The sequence below is a fragment of the Giraffa tippelskirchi genome, chromosome 11 (assembly GCF_054371585.1).
Source record: "Giraffa tippelskirchi isolate mGirTip1 chromosome 11, T2T-mGirTip1v1.2.pri, whole genome shotgun sequence".
Classification (NCBI taxonomy): Eukaryota; Metazoa; Chordata; class Mammalia; order Artiodactyla; family Giraffidae; genus Giraffa; species Giraffa tippelskirchi.
Genome location: NC_137285.1, coordinates 109870404 through 109889020, shown reverse-complemented (window position 1 = coordinate 109889020; position 18617 = coordinate 109870404). Strand labels below are relative to the sequence as shown.

At 42.3% G+C, this 18617-nt stretch overlaps 2 long non-coding RNA genes across 2 annotated transcripts in view; both read right to left on the bottom strand.

The window, feature by feature from the left end:
• Positions 1–18617, bottom strand: part of LOC145526247 (uncharacterized) — a 76352-nt gene that overhangs the window by 46955 nt on the left and 10780 nt on the right. The window lies entirely within an intron of this gene.
• Positions 11345–15227, bottom strand: LOC145526248 (uncharacterized). Its single transcript, XR_014068800.1, has 2 exons — positions 15117–15227; positions 11345–14348 (listed from the first exon to the last, which is right to left on the bottom strand). It is a non-coding gene; the product is annotated as an uncharacterized LOC145526248 (long non-coding RNA).

Sequence of the window (18617 nt, the reverse complement as noted above, 5' to 3'; positions counted from 1 at the left end):
GGACAAATAGTTGGTGATGCTTTGAAATGTGTTATCTTTTGGAGACATAATGGTTTATTACACTTGAGGACAATGACATTTGTTCTAAACTTGACCCAAAGATGTTTGACACAAAGGACACCTGACAATAAGCATATAATAAAAATCATGCCAACATTAGTAAATTTGGGAGGAAAGTAAATATCTTATGAATTAAATTTCATTGATCCAGTTTAGTTCCTTGATTGATGCATAGACTGCATGATAGAGGCAAATGCTCTGAGGTCATAGTTGCAGGTTTAGAAAGAATACTATTGGGATTAAAATGGCAGGATTCTGCTGCTTCTACTCTTGTCACAATGAATTTTCCGAGGTCTATATATCTTATGTCATAGATTCCCCTCCTACGACACTGACTCATCTCTTTATTATATGGAATTCCCCAAACCAGTGTCACACACTTAAATGCCTACAAGTGCTAGGTGGATGATGTAACTAAAGCTGGCTAAGTGCGGATTGTAAGGACTATCTGCATTGTCCAAAGAGAGAAGCTGTTACTTTGTTCCAGCCAGTTGCTGTCATGTAGGAATGCAGGCTAAGGATTGTCAGAATGCCAACATTTTCAACAGAAGCCAGACATTCTAATTTTTATTATGGAAACATGTGATTTGGTAACTAGTTGGGAAAAACCCCAGCACTGTAGGCAGGCCAATACAATGTGTCTATAGGTCTAATTCTACCCCAGGGCACCAGTTGGTAACCTTAGTTCTAAAACTTTTCTAGTTTTCTATGATATCACGTTTAAAGAAACAAAGGACTGTTCCATCTCCTTCTGACATTACTGGTTTCCCAAATAAGGACTCATCCATCTCCTCTTGTGAAGAATTATTTTGCACCATCCTTTAGTAATTTCAGTTCATCCACCCCTTTAAGCATCAAGTTTTACCCCTCTTTTGTGATAGCATGAGCTATACTAACAATCTTCTACATTTTTGAATTTGCCTGGCCACACCCTTTACAACATCATGAATTGCCTTACCGCTTTGGAACGTCAATTAATGCCTTCATACTACTGCAATCATTTGCCAATTTCTTTGTATCATGTCCAATGTATTAACCTCATTCAGGACTGCAGCCTAGGATGGGACGTGGAAAGATAAAATTTGTGTGGCACCACAAAAGGGTGAGTCGCTTGGGAAAGTTCATGATGTCATTAGAAAATGTGTACATTAAAAGGATCATAAAAGTTAGAGGGACCTCCCTGGTGGTCCAGTGGCTAAGACTCCATGCTCCCAATGCAGGCGGCCCAGGTTCTATCCCTGGTCAGGGAACTAGATCCCACATGCTGCAGCTAAGAGTTTGCATGCCACAAATAAAGATCCCACACGCCACATCAAAGACTGAAAGTCCTGTGTCCCACAACTAAGAGCTGGTGCAAATAAATATTTTTAAAAAAGAATCATAAAAGTTAGAGAAGGGTGTGTAAACACTGTGAGTCAGATCTCTTTAGAGTGAGTAAAAGTACAAACTCAGTTTTGCAAGTATTTCAGGTAAACATCTATCATAGTGAAGTTTTATAGGAGATCTCTAAAGCAACTCTGCTTTCTGGATATTCTGTCTATTCCTTACGGGGAACAAGATGCTATCTTTTTTTTTTTTAACTTCATAAGATAAAAATAAAAACCTAGTGATTGGGAATAAGATTTATATAACTACAGTCATTGCACATTTAAAGTTTTTTGCTGAACAGAAACAAAAATTATGAATGTAGCACACACTACTTGATAATGTTCCTTACTGCAGCATGACTGAATTTTTTCTCACTAAATTCTTAAAATCTATAGAACAAATACTTCATACTACTTTGTTTCTAGTTTGTCCTTTCCTTTTTTAAGGATTGCTAGTGCTAGTCACTCAGTCATGTCCAACTCTTTGCGACCTCATGGACTGTAGCCTGCCAGTCTCCTCTGTCCATGGAATTCTCCAGGCAAGAATACTGTAGTGGGTAGCCTTTCCCTTCTCCAATGGATCTTCCTTACCCAGGGATCAAACCCAGGTCTTTGGCGTTGCAGGTAGATTCTTTACTGTCTGAGCCACCAGGGAAACCCAAGGATTGCTAAGTGGGAGTAAAATTATTGTTCTTAGGATATTATAAAACTTTCACAATAGAGATAGTCTAATTTTTAAAGTAAAGGACTTTTGAAATTATTGTCATTATAACATGGATCTAGATACTGTTTTTACTGTTTGATTTAATCTTATTAATATGTGTCTCCTATGTGATGATCACTAATATCAGCAGGCAGAGGATACAATTTCCATTCTCTTTCTAAAGGAAAAAAGATAAAAACAGGGATTTCTCTGGTGGTCCAGTGGCTAAGACGCCGCACTCCCAATGTAGGGGTCCCGGGTTTGATCCCTAGTCAGGGAACTAGATCCCACATGTCACAATTAAAGATCCTGAATGCCACAACTAAGACTTGGTGCAGTCAAATAAATAAATAAAATATTTTAAAAAGATAAAAACAAAAATCAAATCCTGTTGTCAAAATACTGAGAAAAACATCCTTAGAATACCTAAGATAATTTGGTAATTTTCCTTTTATTTACTCATTTGTTCATTCAACAAATATGTATTAATTGCCTATTATATGTATCAGACTCTGGGTAAATGGTGATAAACCAAATATTTTCCATACTGTTTGAATACTGTATTTTCCATACTGTTTCCATACTGTATTTTCCATATAGATTTTCTGGCCAAGTGAGAGAGACAGATAAAAAACAATTAAGGAGGCGCTTCCCTGGTGGTTCAGTGGTAAAGAATTCACCTGCCAATGCAGCAGACATGGGTTTGATCCTTGATCCGGGAGGATTCCACATGCCTCTGAGCAACTAACCCCATGGTGCTCCACAACTATTGAGCCTGTGACCTAGAGCCCAGGAGCCACAATGACTGAGCCCATGTGCTGCAACTGCTGAAGCCCATGTGCCTTAGAGCCTATGCTCTGCAACAAGAGAAGCTACTACAATGAGAAGCTCTCACACCACAACAAGAGAGTAGCTCCTGCTTGCCACAACTAGAGAAGAGTTGAGCAGCAATGAAGACCCAGCACAGCCAAAAATAAATTAGTAAAATAAAAAAAAATTAAAGAAAAAAGTGCATATATATGTATGAATGAGTGAATGAGTGAAAGTAGCTCTTTGCGACCCCATGGACTATACAGTCTATGGAATTCTCCAGGCAAGAATACTGGATTAGGTAGCCTTTCCCTTTTCCAGGGGATCTTCCCAACCCAGGGATCAAACCCAGGTCTCCCACATTGCAGGAGAATTCTTTACCAGCTGAGCCACCAGGGAAGCCCAAATATATGTATACCTATATATAAATGAATTTTATACATATGTACATGAATACCATTAGCGAGAATAATGGGAAGGAGGAGAGGAAAATTACTTTAGGTTGAGTGGTCAGAGTGGGCTTTTCTGAAGCAATGGCACTTGAGTACTAGTGAAGGAGAAGGATCTGACTATGTAAAATGTAGAGGAAAGAGTGGTCTATGAAGTGGGTATAGCTTGAGCAATAGCCTTGCCTAGGAATGGCTTCTCAGAACAACAATAAACATGGCTAGAGTACAGTGATTGAGCAGGATATTAGTGAGAAATAAGGTTGAACAGAAAGCTAGGAGACCTCATGAAGAGTCTTGACAGATACTCGACAGTTTGGATTAGAAGCCATTGTTTTCAAGTAAAGCCAGGCTATGTTTTAAAGATCATCCACCACCCCCACCCCCCACCCCCACTGCCCCACAACTGCTGTGTGGAGAATGGAATATAGGAGATCAGTGTGAGTTTCAGACATGACTTTTGTAGTTATTTGCAGTATTCTAGTGAGAAATGATGATGACTTGGACTGGGTTGGTGGGAGGAGAGAGAAAAGTAGATTATGTATGTCAGAGGGTCAACAGAATTTGCTAATGAGTTAGATATATAGTATGAAGGAGCATTAAGAATCAGGAATGACTCACAGGGTTTGGCTTAAGCAACTAGGTACATTCCATTTACTGAAATGTAAAAGAGTGCTGAATAGGTCCTCTGGGAAGCAGATGCTGAAACAGAGTTAGGTGTGCCACAAGTTTCTCAGGAAACAACACTTGTAAAAGGAAAAGAAGAAGGAGCAGAATGATACAGAGAAAGCTGCAAGCAGTGATGAAACCTGACAAAGTCTCTGGCAGCCCAATGGCAAGTACCAGAGCAAAGGCTGCTAGTTAGTAGAGTTCTGTGTTACACCGCTCGGTGTCTAACACCACTTTAGGTCCTTTTACTACCACTTTGCTCATTCATTGGCTGGGAATCTCCCCAAGGAGAGCATGCCATCAGTTATATGGTATATAATGTTGGCTCTAAAGATGAGGTGGACTCTAAAGCAGGTAAGAACTGGAAGCTGTCAGCTAACCACACGCTTCACAGCTGGGCAGCCAGCCAGTCCTTTCTTGAAGAGGGATTTGAGTAAGCACATCTCCATGTCCCCACAGGGAACAACAGGTAGGAAAAGATCAAGAATTTAGTTTTCAATAGGAGGGAGTAATTAATTAGATCATTCTCTCATCAAATACTTATTGAGCTTCTAAATAGACCACTCAAATGGAAATGTCATGCACATAATTGGAGGCAGTTGAGAGTTCAAAAGATATGTTTGGGCCAGAGATATTTGAAAATTAGCATATATATGATATTTAAGGTCACAGACTGGTTGATATCACCTATTAAGAGACAAAACAGTTTTTAACCCTGAGAAATATCACTTCCCTAGGGACTGTTAAGAGGCAACTTGGGTGGTCACATTGACTAAAGGGACAATAGGAACACTGCTGGCATCTAGTATACAGGGCCTAGGACTGTACAACATCCTGGAATGCATGGGAAATCCTACTCAATGAAGAAGTGTCCAACAGAAAATGCCAAAAGTGTCTGTGTGGGGAAATTGGCTGTAGACAGAGTAGTCCTAGAACCAACCCTTGGGACATTCCAACTCTTAGAAGTTGGGTAATGGAGAAGATCCCTGGTGGCTCAGCAGGAAGGAATCGACCTGCCAATGCAGGAGATGTGGGTTTGATCCCTTGGTGGGGAAGATCTCCTGGAGAAGGAAATGGCAACTCGCTCCAGAATTCTTGCCTGGGAAATCTCACAGACGGAGAAGTCTGGTGGGCTACAATCCATGTGGTCACAAAAGAGTTGAATGTGACTTAGTAACTGTTAGGTAGTTAGAATGGAAAACGGGAGTCCAAAATGGCGGTGGCTAAAAGGCAAGGAAGGGAAAAGCCCGCAAAAATAGAACAAAGGAAGGTCAAAGGAAGGTCCGAGGACCTGAGTGAGAACTTCAGGTAGAACAGCACTCCTGGCTAAGCCCAACTTGCATAGGGCAGGCCCAGGGGGAGGAAAAAAACACATAAAAAGAGGAGCCAAAAGTGCTCTCTCTCTCCTCCGCGTGTGTGCGCTCGCTCTCGCCATCGCCCTCGCCCTCGCCCTAGCCCTCGCTCTCGCTCTCGCCCTCACTCTCGCCCTCGCCCTCGCCCTCGCCCTCGCCCTCCCCCTCGCCCTCGCCCTCGCTCTCGCTCTCGCCCTCGCCCTCCCCCTCGCCCTCGCCCTCGCCCTCGCTCTCCCGCGTGCTGGGGCGTTCTTCTCTTCGTGACTTTGGGTCGAAGGTCAGCATGCCCTCATGCTTCAAGGATGGATTTTCCTGCTATTATCTAAATAAAAGAGCTGTAACACTGAGCTGTAACACTGATTTGTCTAAGAGCTATAACATGGTCTGTTCCAGTCGGGAGAGCCATAACGCGGTCTGTCCAAGACCCGAGAACTGTGACCCGCCGAGGGCTTTAATGTCCGTCGCTCCAAATCTTTGTTGTGATGAGACAGAACCGAGGAGCATACACTCGCCTGACAGTAACTAAACAACAACAATGGAGAAGAAGTTGGCAAAGGAGACCAAAAAAGGAGTACATAGAAAGGTAGAAAGAAAACTAGAACAAGTGGTGTCAGATGCCAAGAGCGCAAATTGTTTCAAGGAGAGACAGGGCAGCAGCAAAGAATGATGCTGAACAGTTGAATAAGACGAGGACAGAAAAGTGTCCATTCAAAGGCAAGCTTAATAAGAGCCATCTCAGAGGAGTGGTGGAGATGGAAGCCAAATTGGTATAAGCTGAGAGTAAAGAGAGAAAAGAACTTTTAAAAGGAATCTGAATAAATAATAAGCAGAGAACAAGTTGGAAGGTGACTGGGAGTTAAGGGAAGGATTTTATTTCAAATATTTTATTATCAAAGTTTTAAACATACAGAAAAGTTGAAAGAATGTTGCAGTAAGTCTCATTGAGCTCTATAATTAACATTTTACTATGCTTGCTTTATCATATCTCTTTATCTACCCATAAGGAAGGAATCTTTAAAGATGGAAAACATTCCTAGAGCATGTTTGTATGCCTAGAATATGATTCAATAGCTAGGGAAGATGAATGATACAGGAAAGAAGGGGATAACCAAGTGAAAAAAAAAAATGAAGTCTTTGAGAAGTGAGGGAAGGGAACAGGCTTCAGAGTACAGGTAAAGGGATTGCCTTTTGTTGTTACAGAAAGGAAAAAAGAGGAAATAGTTACAGAATCATGTAGGTTTGTGGATTTAATGTTGAGAAAACTTAGCAGGCACTATACCATTGGCTAACTAACAGCTTAGACCTTCATCTATTGCTGATAGAACCCAAAATTTGGCACCAACAAGCCCAGATCAGGGGGATTAACAATGGTCTAAGTCAGTTATGACTATCACATTCCCTTCTGCCAGATACTAACTCTCCCATCATATCCTGAAGGTAAGAGAATGGCCATATAACCTATTTCTGATCAATAGACCTTAAGGGTTTTTTGCTGAGGGGGCTTCAGTGAAAGCTTTTCCTTTGCTGATAAAAGGAGAGGGAACTTCTCACATAGGTCCTTCTGGTGCCTCCTCCACCCTTGTATTTTTCCTACTTTTGAATGTGGTCATGATTCATGATGTCAGGAAGTATGAGAGCCATCTTTCAACTTTCCATAAACTTGAAGATGAAAAACCAGAGCTCAGAAAAGGAAAAAGACCGTGATGATACTGTTTAGCAACTGAAGCAATGCCAACAACTACCTACCTCCAAACTTACTTTTATGACAGAAAATTAAACTTCAATTCACTGAAGCCTCTGTCATCAGGTTTTCCATCATTTTAGGTGAATAAAGATACAGAATATGGGAGGTGTGTGACAGCTATTCTTTTTTTCTGCTGAACAGCCCTCCCTAGCTTGATTCTGGTTATAGACTCTATTCCCTAGGCCACAGGAGTGAATACCTGACCTAACAGGACTTAGATTTTTCTTACTGAGAATTTTATACTTAATTAGGAACACCAAAAAACAGAAGGAGACAACCTAATTGTCACCTCTAGAAAGAAAACCCACAATCTCCTGGCCCTGGGATTCTTTTCCCATTCAGTCTATGAATTACTCTTCTGTCTTTCCAATAAATTCCCATTTTATTAAATTAATTTTAAAATTTATTTTTGGCTGTGTTGGGCCTTGGTTGCTGCACATGGGCTTTCTCTAGTCAAGGGGAGAGGAGGCTATTCTCTAGTTGCAGTGTGAGGGCTTCTTTTGCAGACCACAGGCTCTAGGCACATGGGCTTAGTTGCCCCATGGCATGTGAAATCTTCTTGGGCCAGGGATTGAACCCATGAACTGATGTCCCCTGCAGTGGCAGTGGATCCTTAACCACTGGAATACCAGGGAAGTCCCCCTTTTTCTTGAAGTTAGCTAGAATTGATTTCTGTTGCTTTAAACCAGTGGTTGTGATTAGGGGAGATTTTACTACTCAGCAGATACCTGGCATTGTCTGGAGATATTTTTGTTTGACACCTGGGGTATTACTGGCATCTCGAGTAGATACAGGAAACTGCTAATATCCTATAACACTTAGGACAATCTTCCACAACAAAAACATATTTGGCCCAAAGTATAATAGTGCTATTGAAAAAACCTGCCTTAAAACAGGAGTTCTTTAACCTGGACAAAGAGGTTCTCAACAAATCTGACAGGATTAGCGGAAAATGAGTGGGAAGGAAGAATGGGAGGTCTGAGCAGCAAGGGAAGTGTGGAATGGACTTTGACAGTGTGGAAGAGAGAGCATGCTAAGGAAACACTGGAGGATTGAGGAGCAATGGTGAGGGTCTGTCTAAGGTCAGTGACTATGAATTTCGAGACGTCCATGCTAAGTCACTTCAGTTGTGTCTGACTCTTTGCAATCTTACGGAGCATAGCCTGCCAGGCTCCTCTAACCATTGGATTCTCCAGGTACGCATACTGGAGTGGGTTGCCATTTCCTTCTCCAAGGGAACGTGGGTTTATTGATATTTCTCCTGCTATGTAGAGCTGTGTTGGTACAGATAAGGAGAAGGCATAATTTGGGTTCATCCAGAGCTGAGTTTTTGTCAGGTGAAAGCAACAGAGGGAAAGAAAGGCAAAAAAGTTGATGAACCAGAGAAATTAAGCTGGATAACAAGAGAAATAATAAGAGAGAATTGAAAACAAAACTGGTGGGAAAAAAAAAATTAAGAAAACAGTCCCATTTACAGCTGCATCAAAAGGAATAAATTACCTAGGCATAAACTAAACCAAGGAGGTTAAAGATCTGTTTACTGACAACTGTAAGACACTGATGAAAGAAATTGGAAATACACACAAATGCAAAGATATTTTGTGCTCATAAATTAGAAAAATTAATATTATTAAAATGTTTATACTACCCAAAGCAATATACAGATTGAATACAATTTCTAATGAAATTCTAATGTCATTTTTCACAGAAAAAAAACAAACAATCCTAAAATTTCTATGTAACCACAAAAGTGAAAGTGAAAGTGTTAGTCACTCAGTTGTGTCTGACTCTTTGCAACTCCATGAACTGTAGCCTGCCAGACTCCTATCCATGGAGTTTTCCAGGCTAGAATATGGGAGTGAGTAGCCATTCCCTTCTCCAGAAAATCTTCCTGAGTCAGGGATCAAACCCAGGCTTTTGCATTGCAGGCAGGTTCTTTACCATCTGAGTACCACGAAAGCCAAGGAAATCAAATCAGTCAACCCTAAAGGAGATCAACCCTGAATATTCATTTGAAGGACTGATGGTGAAGTTGAAGCTCCAATACTTTGCCCACCTGATGCAAAGAGCCGATTCATTGGAAAAGACCCTGATGGTGGGAAAGATTGAGGGTAGGAGGAGAAGGGGATGACAGAGGATGAGATTGTTGGATGGCATCACTGACTCACTGGACATGAGTTTGAGCAAACCCTGGAAGATAGGGAAGGACAGAGAAGGCTGGCATGCTGCAGTCCATCAGGTTGCAAAGGGTCAGACATTACTTAGCAACTGAACAACAACCACCACAAAAGACTTTGAGTAGCCAAAACAATCTTGAGAAAGGAGAACAAAGCTGAAGCCATCACACCTCTTGATTTCAAATTATATTATAATGTTATAGCAATCAAAACAGTATATTAGCCCAAAATAGACATAACAGATCAATGGAAGGAAATAGAGAGCCAAGAAATAAACACAAGCATATATAATCAATTAAGTTTTACAAAGGAGATAAGAATATGCATTGGGGAAAAGACAGTTTCTTTAATAAATGGTAAGAAAAACTGGACAGCCACATGAAAAACAATAAAGCTAGCCCACTGTTTTACACCATACCCAAAAATGAACTCAAAATGGATTAAAGACATGAATGTAATACCTGAAACAATAAAACTCCTAGAACTTCAACATAGGTGGTAACTTCTAAACATCAATCTTATTGATGATTTATTTTAAAAAACAAAGGTAATAAAAGCAACAATAAATAAGTTGGACTATATCAAATTAAAAAGCATTGCAGGGACTTCCCTGATGATTGAGGGATTAAGACTTCACGCTTCTCCTGCAAGGGGCAGAGGTTCTATCTCTGGTCAGGAAACTAAGATATTGCAGGCCATGTGGCAGGGTCAAAAAAGAAAAACATTAACAAAAAGGCAACCTATGGAATGGGAGAAAATGTTTGCAAATCCTAAATCTGATAAATGGTTCATATCCAAATATACAAAGAACTCATACAACTCAATAGCAAAGAATCAAATAATCCAATTTAAAAATGGGCAAAGGACTTGAGTAAACATTTTTCCAAAGAAGATATTCAAAGGGCCAACAGGTACATGAAAAGGTGCTCAACATCACTAATCTTCAGGGAAATGCAAGTCAAAATCACAATGAGATAATCTCACATCTACTAGAAAGGGTGTTATCAAAAAGATAAGAAATAAGTGTCGGTTCAGTATCCTATGATAAACTATAGAGAAAAGGATATATATATATATGTATAAAGAATATATATGTATTTATAATTTCAGCACTTTGCTATAAAGCAGGGATTAACAACATTGTAACTCAACTATATTTCAGTTAAAAAAAGAAAAAGAAGTGTTGGTAAGGATATGGAAAAGAGGGAACCCTAGTGTACCTAGGGCTTCTTTGTAGGCTCAGATTGTTCAGAATCTGCCTGCAATGCAGGAGACCCGGATTTGATCCCTGGGTCAGGAAGATCTCCTGGAGAAGGGAACAGCAACCCATTCCAGTATTCTTGTCTGGAGAATCCCATAGACAGAGGAGCCTGGAGGGCTACAATTCATAGGCTCACAAAGAGTTGGACATGACTGAGTACCTAACACTTTCACTTTCACTTTAGTGCACTGTTGGTGGGGATGTAAATTGTTACAGCCACTATGGAAAATGGTATGGAGGTTCCTCAAAAACTTAAAACTAGAATTACCATTTTGTTGTTCAGTTGCTCAGTCACATCCAACTCTTTGCTACCCCATAGACGGCAGCACACCAGGCTTCCCTGTCCTTCACCATCTCCTGGTGCTTGCTCAAACTCATGTCCATTGAGTCGGTGATGCCATCCAACCATCTCATCCTCTGTTGTCCCTTTCTCCTCTTGCCTTCAGTCTTTCCCAGAATCAGGGTCTTTTCCAACAAGTTGGCTCTCCGTATCAGGTGGCCAAAATATTGGAGCTTCAGCTTCAGTATCAGTCCTTCCAATGAATGTTCAGGGTTGATTTCCTTTAGGATTGATTGGTTTGATGTCCTTGCAGTCTAGGGGACTCTCAAGAGACTTCTCCAACACCACAGTTCAAAAGCCTCAATTCTTTACCACACAGCCTTCTTTATAGTCCAACTCTCACATCTATACATGACTACTGAAGAAACCATAGCTTTGACTAGATGGACCTTGGTTGGCAAAGTGATGTTTCTACTTTTTAATACGCTGTCTAGGTTTGTCACAGCTTTTCTTCCAAGGAGCAAGCGTCTTTTAATTTCATGGTTGCAGTCACCAGCTGCAGCGATTTTGGAGCCCAAGAAAAGTCTGTCACCGTTTCCATTGTTTCCCCATCTATTTGCCATGAAGTGATGAGACCCGATGCCATGATCTTAGTTTTTTGAATGTTGAGTTTTAAGCCAGCTTTTTCACTCTCCTCTTTCACTTTCATCAAGAGGCTCTTTAGTTCCTCTTCACTTTCTGTCATAAAGGTGGTGTCATCTGTATATCTGAGGTTATTGATATTTCTCCTGGCAGTCTTGATTCCAACTTGTGCTTCATCCAGCCTGGCATTCCTCATGATGTACTCTGCATATAAGTTAAATAAGCATGGTGACAATATACAGCCTTGACGCACTCCTTTCCCAATTTGGAACCAGTCTGTTGTTCCATGTCCAGTTCTAACTGTTGCTTCTGGACCTGCATACAGGTTTCACAGGAGGCAGGTAAGGTGGTCTGGTATTCCCATCTCTTTCAGAATTTTCCACAGTTTCTTGTGATCCACATAGTCAAAGGCTTTAGCATAGTCAATGAAGCAGAAGTAGATGTTTTTCTGGAATTCTTTTGCTTTCTCTATGATCCAACTGCTGCTGCTACTGCTAAGTCGCTTCAGTCGTGTCCGACTCTGTGCGACCCCATAGACGGCAGCCCACCAGGCTCCGCCGTCCCTGGGATTCTCCAGGCAAGAACACTGGAGTGGGTTGCCATTTCCTTCCCCAATGCATGAGAGTGAAAAGTGAGAGTGAAGTCGCTCAGTCGTGTCCGACTCTTAGCGACCCCGTGGACTGCAGCCTACCAGGCTCCTCTGTCCACGGGATTTTCCAGGCAAGAGTACTGGAGTGGGGTGCCATTGCCTTCTCCGTATGGCAATTTGATCTCTGGTTCCTCTGCCTTTTCTAAAACCAGCTTGAACGTCTGGAAGTTCTCAGTTCACGTACTGTTGAAGCCTAGCTTGGAGAAGCATTACTTTGCTAGCACGTGAAATTAGTGTAATTGTGTGGTAGTTTGAACATTGTTTGATATTGCCTTTCTTTGGGATTGGAATAAAAACTGACCTTTCCCAGACTGGTGGCCACTGCTGAGTTTTCCAAATTTGCTTGCATATTGAGTGCAGCACTTTACAGCATCATTTTTAAGGATTTGAAACAGCTCAGCTGTAATTCCATCACCTCCACCCTCTTTGTTCATAGTGATGCTTCTTAAAGCCCACTTGACTTCGTACTCCAAGATATCTGGCTCTAGGTGAGTGATCACAACATTGTGGTTATCTGCGTCATGAAGATCTTTTTTGTATATTTCTTTGTGTACTCTTGGTATCTCTTCTTAATATCTTCTGTTTCTGTTAGGTCCATATCATTTCTGTCCTTTATTGTGCCCATATTTGCATGAAATGTTCCCTTGGTATTTCTAATTCTCTTGAAGAGATCTCTAGTCTTTCCCATTCTATTGTTTTCCTCTATTGCTTTGCACTGTTCACTTAGGAAGGCTTTCTTATCTCTCTTTGCTATTCTTTGGAACTCTGAATTCAGATGGGTATATTGTTCTGTGTCTCCTTTGCCTTTCACTTCTCTTCTTTTCTCAGCTATTTGCAAGGCCTCCTCAGACAACCATTCTGCCTTCTTGCATTTCTTTCTCTTGGGAATGGTTTTGATCACTGCCTCCTGAACAATGTTACAAACCCCCATCATATTATCATACAATCAGGCAATTCTACTTCTGGGTATTTATCCAAAGGAAATTAAAACACTAACTTGAAAAAGATATCTGCACCCCTGTGTTCACTGCAGCATTATTTACAATAACCATGACATGGAAACAATCTACATGTTCATCAATGAATGAATGGATAAATAAAATATACATATAAAACAACAGAATATTATTTAGCCACAAAAAGAAGAAAATTCCTCCATTTGTGACAACATGTGTGAACCCTGAGGGCATTATGCTAAGTGAAATAAATCAGACAGAAAAAGACAAATACTATATGATCTCATTATATATGGAATCTAAAAAACAAACATGAAAACAGGAACTCACAGATGCAGAGAACACACTGGTGGTTGCCAGAAGCAATGTGGATCAAGATCAGGTGAAATGGGTGAAGGTAGTCAAAAGGTACAAACTTCCAATTATAAAATAAAATAAGTCCTGGAGATGTCAAGTAAAGCATGATGACTATATCTTATTTTTATTATTTTATTTTAATTTTCATTGGAGTATAGTTGATTTATAATGTGCTAGTTTCAGGTGAACAGCAAAGTGAATCAGTCATACATATACATATATACACTTTCTTTTAGATTCTTTTCCCATATAGGTCATTATAGACTATTGCATAGAGTTCTCTGTGCTATACAGTCAGTTGCTTATATAGTTTAAAATACTGTATTTCATATTTAAAAGTTGCTAAGAGAGTAAATCTTAAGTCTCATCACAAGAAAAAAAACCTTATCTAGGTGTGGTGATGGACATTAACTAGACACTGTGGTGATCATTTTGACCTAGGGACTAGCAATATTGGTATCACCTTGGTATTTATGAGAAATGCAGCATCTCAGGCCTCACTGTAGACCTACTGAATCAGAATCTGCATTTTTAACAAGACCCTCAGGTAATTTGTATGCACATTTAAATTTGAGAAGCAATGGATTAGAGGATTCGATGAAGGTGAAAATTTTTGCACTCAGGATACTGAGGATAATTCTGGGTGAATTGTCAGGATCAGAGGTTAGCTTTTTTTTTTTTTTCCTGTAAAGAGTCAGGTAGTAAATATATTTGGCTTTGAGAGCCATACATTCTCCATTACAACCACTGAATCCTACTGTTGTAGTACAAAAGTAATCAGAGACACTACATAGGCAGATGAGTATGGTTGCTGAGAATGGCTGTGTTCCAATAAAACTATTTACAAAAAACAGGCAGTGAAGGAGTCTTTGGGCCTAGAAAAGAAAACAACAGTGTCAAAGGCCCTTGCGGAATCATCTAACTTCAGAGAAAACAAAACTGAAATTTAGGTCCCACCCTGATGCTCCAGGCCGGTTGTATCTATTTGAGACTTATCACCCCGTGCCCAGGGGACTTATCACCCCCTGTAAAGAAACCTTCCACCCCCTACATCTGCCAGAGACTTATCACCCCCTGCCCAGGGGACTTATCACCCCCTGCCCAACTACAAATGCCATCTCAACTAAAGAATATCCAAAACATCCCACCTGACTAACTTCCACAAACCTCCCTTTAAATATGAAGCCTCCCTGATCCCTCTTGCGCTCAGCCTGGTCATTAGGCCAACTGTCGCCCCTCCTTGCCTGAATAAAGGTAACCTACTTCCGTTGAGGTCGGCTCTCCTTTTCTGCCTCTCCCGAACTATACCTTACATTCTTGGTAGCGAATCCCGGGAGAGGGCGAGGCACTGGTCTCACTCTCTCTCTCTCTCACTCTTCCTCCTTCTCATTGTTTCCCCTTTTCCTGGAGTCTGGGAGCGTGAACACCCGCCGAGCTCACTTTCTGCCAGGGCTCATAAGATCCCACTGGGGATGCCCAGTGCCTTCGTGAGCGGTACAAGCCTTGTTCTAAGGATTTATCCGCACTTTGCATACCCCCAGGCCTTGGCTCTACCCCCTTTCTCTCTCTCCCTCTGACGACCTCTGGAATAGGGAACTCTTGCCATTCGACCACTCTACATGCAACACTCCACTCAAGCTGACCTCTAGATTAAGGTAAGATCCGGACCATGTTCTAGAGGCGCGCGAGAACTCCAGTCCTCTCCGGGTCCCAGGGACCCCCAGCTTAGGGCCACTCTGTAGGCGACGGTGGAGGGTGCTCCACCTTGACACAGAGCTCTCTTCTCATAACTCCTATTGTGACTACGGGTGACGACTCAAACTCCCAACAGGAGCCTCTGCTTGCCTTTCAATTATGGGGTCTGGCCAATTTGTCCCAAAAGATTCCCCTCTGGCCTATGTTCTCAAAAATCTCAAATCACTCTTATTCACTGAACTCAAAGCTAACCGCTTAAAACAACTCTGTATACAGATCTGGCCTCAATACCGATTAGACAATCAAGACCGCTGGCCTGAATTTGGCACATTTGACTTTAACATTCTTCAAAATCTCACCTGACTTCCTTAAACGGAAGTGGTTGGATGTCCCATATGCCCAAGACTTTTCGGCCCTTTGGAGTAGGCCCTCCCTATGCAAGCCCTGCTCCACCCAAGAGGTCCTTCTATGCACCTTGCCTCCCAAGAAAAAGGGCTCTTCTTCTTCAACCAACAGCCAACTGCGACCTTCTGCACCCCCAGAGTTTGACCTGGCAGACGAACCCCCTCCCTACCGGCCACCCCACCAACCCTCTCCTTCCCCCTCATCCAACTCACCTACTGACCCCAAAACCTCTCCTGACTCCCCCTCGACCCCGCTACCCCATCTCCCTGACTCTCCCCCCCTTCCCTCCTCCATTGTATATTCTTGCCTCCTTTGTCAAAGATAAGGTGTCCATAGGTGCGTGGATTTATCTCTGGGCTTTCTATTTTGTTCCATTGATCTATGTTTCTGTCTTTGTGCCAGTACCGTACTGTCTTGATGACTGTAGCTTTGTAGTATAGCCTGAAGTCAGGCAGGTTGATTCCTCTAGTTCCATTCTTTCTCAAGATTGCTTTGACTATTTGAGGTTTTTTGTATTTCCATACAAATTGTGAAATTATTTGTTCTAGCTCCGTGAAAAATACCGTTGGTAGCTTGATAGGGATTGCATTGAATCTATAGATTGCTTTGGGTAGTATACTCATTTTCACTATATTGATTCTTCCGATCCATGAACATGGTATATTTCTCCATCTAGTGTGTCCTTTTTGATTTCTTTCATCAGTGTTTTATAGTTTTCTATATATAGGTCTTTTGTTTCTTTAGGTAGATTTATTCCTAAGTATTTTATTCTTTTCTTTGCAATGGTGAATGGAATTGTTTCCTTAATTTCTCTTTCTGTATTCTCATTGTTGGTGTATAGGAATGGAGAAGGCAATGGAGAAGGACATGGCAACCCACTCCAGTACTCTTGCCCAGAAAATCACAGGGACAGGGGAGCCTGGTGGGCTTCCGTCTAGAGAAAGGCCCTGAGACCCCCCAAAGGGACCTTCTAGAAGTAGCCTTCAAGGTGTTCAATAATAGAGAGGAGGAGGCTAAGAGAGAAAAAGACCGTGAGAGAAAAGCTAAATATGCCTTTTTGGCGGCAGCAATTAAGGGAAGAGATCAGCCTGGCCCAAGTCATCCCAGAACAGGGGTTAAGACTCCCCTTGGACCCTGCTTCCAATGCAACCTGTTGGGACACTGGGCAAAGGCATGCCTGAACCTGCGGCCCCCCACAAAAGCATGCCCAACCTGTGGTCAATGGGGACATTGGAAGATGGACTGTTCCCAGGGATGCCTTGACACCCCTGGGGAGGTCCCCACCTCCCAGACCTGGAGAGTGGAATGTCCACAGGGTCACCCTGGTGTCCCTGGGGAGATCCCCACTTCTGCACAAAACCCCAGCCCAACCCTACGAGAGTTGTTGCAATGATGGGGCCCGGGTTCCATCCCCCTGACCCGTGTCCCAGACACGAGCTCGGAACTTAGGGTAGACGGGGTTGTGGCCGGAAAAAAAGACCTCCTTTATAATAGACACTGGAGCTGCTTTCTCTCTCTTAACTTCCTGTTCTGGCCCAACTGAAGACTCAGAACTCATAAATCAAGGGGTCTCTGGAGTTCTCTTAAGGCCAAAAATCAGCACTCAATTACTCTGTCAATTTGGAAAATTGACCCTCATACACTCATTCCTCATAATGCCTCAGTGCCTCATGGCACTCCTAGGGAGAGATTTGTTATCCAAAATGGAGATCTTTATTACCATACCCCACCTCAATACAGTCTCTATATTCTGCATGCAGATGGCACCCGGACCATCCCTATCCCTCACCCCTGACCTTCCCTTGGATCTACCTGCCTTAGACCCCCAAATCTGGAACACTGATCACCCATCCATAGCCAAACATCATCCCTCAGTCCACATTACCCTAAAGGACCTCTCGACTATAATCACCCAACAACAGTACTCTCTCACCCCGGAGGCCCACAAGGGACTTAAGCCTATCATAGAACGTCTTCTTCAAGCCTCTATCTTAATTCCTACCCATTCACCACACAACACTCCTATTCTGGCAGTAAGGAAGGGACCAAACTCTTGGAGACTGGTCCAGGATCTGCAAAAAATCAATGAGGCCATCATGCCAACATTCCCAGTAGTCCCTAACCCTTACATCCTTCTGTCTGCCATACCTCCAATTGCAACCCACTTCATGGTATGAGATCTCAAAGACGCCTTTTTCACCATCCTCCTCCACCCCCTCTCCCAACCCCTTTTCGCCTTCACCTGACAAGACCCCAAGACTCACATTTCCCAACAACTAACATGGACAGTTCTCCCCCAGGTGTTCAGAGACAGCCCCCACTTTTTTGGACAGGCTTTACAAAGGGACCTACAGACACTCAACCTAGCCCCGAGGCATCTCCTCCAATATGTAGATGATCTCCTCCTTTGTAGCCCAACCCCAAAACTCTGCCTCCAACATACTGCCAAACTCCTTGGGGCCCTGAGATCCTGGCGTTATTGGGTGTCCCCAGGGGACCTTCGTCACAATCACGGAACCCAGACAATTGAAGCTTCACCTCTGCCACCTCACACCACCTCCCAACAAGCAGAACTGACGGCTCTCACCAGAGCTTTGACTCTGGCTAAAAATCTAAGGGTTAACATCTACACAGACTCCAAATATGCCTATAACATACTTCACTCAAACATCCTAATATAGAGAGAAAGACGTTTCCTAACCCAAAAGGGATCCCCCGTTATTAATTCAGACCTGATCCACAAACATCTAGAGGCAGCACTCTTACCAAACAAAGCCGCCATCCTCCACTGTAGGGGACATCAAAAGGGAAGTCTCATATCAACCTACAACAATGCTGCAGACCAGAAGGCAAAGGAGATAGCCCTGTCCCATCCTTCCCTCCAGTCCCCTGTCATCTTAGCCCTGACTTCATCTGACCCCTCCATCACCAGAGAAATCCTCTTATCTACACTCACTCTTTCATTCCAAATCCAAGACCCTCCAACAGTTCCTCCGTGACCACTTCTCCATATCCACTGCTGACCAACAATATTTAGATAACCT